Source organism: Saimiri boliviensis, chromosome 15 (genome assembly GCF_048565385.1).
Source record: "Saimiri boliviensis isolate mSaiBol1 chromosome 15, mSaiBol1.pri, whole genome shotgun sequence".
NCBI classification, from domain to species: domain Eukaryota; kingdom Metazoa; phylum Chordata; class Mammalia; order Primates; family Cebidae; genus Saimiri; species Saimiri boliviensis.
The window spans coordinates 91,517,937-91,521,239 of NC_133463.1; positions in this window are offsets into that span (position 1 = coordinate 91,517,937).

Genomic DNA, 3,303 nt, shown 5'->3' on the forward strand with positions numbered 1-3,303 from the left:
AGGTTGCAGTGAGCTGAGATTGCGCCACTGCACTCCAGCCTGGCACCTGGTGACAGAATGAAACTCTGTCTCAAAAAAAAAAAAAAATCATGTTAGCTTATGCCAGGTCCAGGCAGCAACCAACCTGGGGCCATGGTAATGTAACTTCTCCACAGGCGGTTCTCCAGACCCTGCAGGGGGATGGCCCGAAGTTATAAAGTTCAGTGGAAACGCTTCCTGTCAGAGCGCGGGCAGAATCCGGTGTTTCCCTTCTGTGGCTGGATCGTTGGATTCACCCACCTTCTCACTGGGTGCAGCCCTTTGAGGATCTAGAAGCCACAGAGGCCTCTGTCTGTGTGGCCTGCGACCTGCCTCCTGTCCCTGAGGGTTTCCATGATCAGCAGGCTCCTTGGGCAGTGTCAGCTCAGCCGCTGACGCCTCCCTTTGTCTGTCATCCCTGGGGCTTTCTTTTTCTTTTGGGGTAACGTCAGGCACGCGCCTGAGAAGCTATTTAAGTCTGACCTGACTTTACGAGGGAGGGTCTTTTTTTTTTTTTTTTTTTTGAGACGGAGTTTCGCTCTTGTTACCCAGGCTGGAGTGCAATGGCGCGATCTCAGCTCACCGCAACCTCCGCCTCCTGGGTTCAGACAATTCTCCTGCCTCAGCCTCCTGAGTAGCTGGGATTACAGGCACGCGCCACCATGCCCAGCTAATTTTTTGTATTTTTAGTAGAGACGGGGTTTCACCATGTTGACCAGGATGGTCTCGATCTCTCGACCTCGTGATCCACCCGCCTCGGCCTCCCAAAGTGCTGGGATTACAGGCTTGAGCCACCGCGCCCAGCACGAGGGAGGGTCTTCAGGGTGTCTCGTCCCTCCGCGCTGCTGAGGAGCTCCGTCTGTGAAGGCGGGCGCTGTGGCCACTCCGCCAGGACCCTCCGGGGGCTCCGTGCGCCGCTCCCCCACTGCCATAGACACACACCTGCCCTGTCCTCCGGAACGCTGCCCTTGGCCGACGAGAGCTGCTCACTCAGAGATGCCCGAGGTCCACGTGCCACATCTCAGGCAGCTCAGAGCCATGTCTGCGCAGGAGCGGGAGCCTCTGGGCTGTGCCCACCTCTCAGGTGCCCACGGGGCGGGCTGTGGCTCCAGCCCGCTTTGCCGGCTCCTTGCCCTCCCCACTTCCTGCAGCTCTTTCCTGAGAGTTCTCTAGAAACCATGTGCAGCTCAGGCTCCGCCTCCCAGAGCTGACCTGGGACAGGGGGCGCAGACGTGGTCCTGGGGCACAGATGCCGCAGTTGATCAGAATGCCAACTGCCTGGCAACGCTGTCAGCCTGGCATCCATGGCAGTGCAGCCACGGAGCTCCCACCTGTTGAGATTTGCTGGCCGTGGGCGGGAAGTTTGGGGGCAGGGCAGCGGCCAGAAGACCCTGACCACCGGGGCCCGTGAAGCTGGCTCGTGGGAGCCGCACCCTGAGGGGAGGCGCAGATGGGCAGCCTGCACGGGGCAGCTCACGACGCTGGTTCTCACACGCGGGCGCGTGGCAGCTGCTGGAGGTCTCCTTAGAGCACAGGTGGCTGAGCCCCAGGCCCAGAATTTCTGACTCCGTTGGTCTGGGCCAGGGCCGAGGCTCTGCCTCTCACGAGCTCCCAGGTGGTCCCAAGGGCATACTCGGAGGACCACCGGCTTAGCACACAGCACCGGCGAGTCCAGGCCCGCTGCTCCTGCTGAAAACACAGCGGCTGCTTTGTCTCCTTATGTGAGCCAGTTCTCAGAGCCAGAGCCCACGGCATGAAAGAGGGGCCAGGGCCCCTTGTGAGGCCTCAGGACTCCAAGTGTGGACAGCAGCAACCCCTCCGTCCCTGTCCCAGGGACCCAAAGCCGCTTATCTGGACAACTGTGCCCTGGGGAGAAGGTGCCCAGATCAGGATCTGAGCGGAGGCGGACACCTGGGACCAAGGCACCCTCAGAGGCTCCCCGTCCGGGCAGGAAGTATACGGAGTCCCGGCTCAGGTCTCAGCCCATCATTTCCCAGCCCAGGAATGTGTGACTGGAACAGGTGTGCTCAACGGCGGGCAAATCCTCACGTAGTTCTTTGGCCCACGGCGTAAAAATCACGGTAGTAGAAAGACCAAATGGAAGCCTTAGAAACGACCCCTAGCCCCAGCCAAACAAAGCAATACGACATCCTGGTCAAAATGGCAGCGTCAGCAACTCCTCAGGTGCCTAAAGGGTGCAGGGGTGATGGTCACCATCTTCCCACTTGATTTCTGGTCAGGTCCCTACAAGAGCTGGGTGGACTGTGGCGGACGGCGGCGGAGCCAGTGTCCCCCGGCAGCGCCGGCCCAGCTGCTGTGCTGGCTGCAGACTCCCGGCCTCAGACAGCGGTCTGTGGCTGCTGGCCGGGTAAAGGGCTCTCCACTGCACTGGGAGGAGGTCAAGGCAGCTCCGGCTCACATGGGTGGACAGCGGCTCACAGACTCGCAGACACATGGACAATTGTCCAAAGCATAAACACACAGGTCCGTTTACTGCCAGCATCGCACGCACCAGGCCTGGCGAGCAGGAAGTGGCGGGCACTCTGAACATCCTGCTAGGACACGGGCACTCTAGGGTGGGAGAGAGGCTGAGCCAGGATTCAGGGACTGGTCACATCATGAAGGTTCTAGGAGTCAGCCTGGGTGCGGACGCTCACGCCTGTAATCCCAGCACTTTGGGAGGCCAAGGCGGGCGGATCACCTGAGGTCAGTTCGAGACCAGCTTGACCAACATGGCAAAACCCCGTCTCTACTAAAAATACAAAATTAGCCAGGTGTGGTGGCGCATGCCTGTAATCCCAGCTACTCAGGGGGGCTGAGGCAGAAGAATCGCTTGAACCCGGGAGGCGGAGGTTGCGGTGAGCTGAGATCATGCCATTGCACTCCAGCCTGGACAACAAGAGCGAAACTTCGTCTCAAAAAAAAAAAAAAAAAAAAAAAATGGTTTTAGGAGTCCAGAGATCTGGACGTGTTAGGACATCCTGTCCCAGGTCAAGGACGAGCTTTGAGACTTGAGTTTCCTACCACTGGGAAAGAAGCCCAGCAGCCAGAGGGCCTCTGGGTTCTTGATATGGCACGATACCCGACATGGATCCCTTTATCAGGTGGCACGGAGGCTTCCAGTTTTGAGTGGGGCCCAGGAAAAGGAAGGGTAGCCCAGCTGCTGAGGCTGTGGAGCCAGGCCCTGCCACTCAGGGCCCGTAACCTAACAGAGCTCCTGTACTGGGAGCACCTGCGGCAGTGGAGGAGGCTGTGTGGGGGCACCTGCGGCGGGCGGAGGAGGCT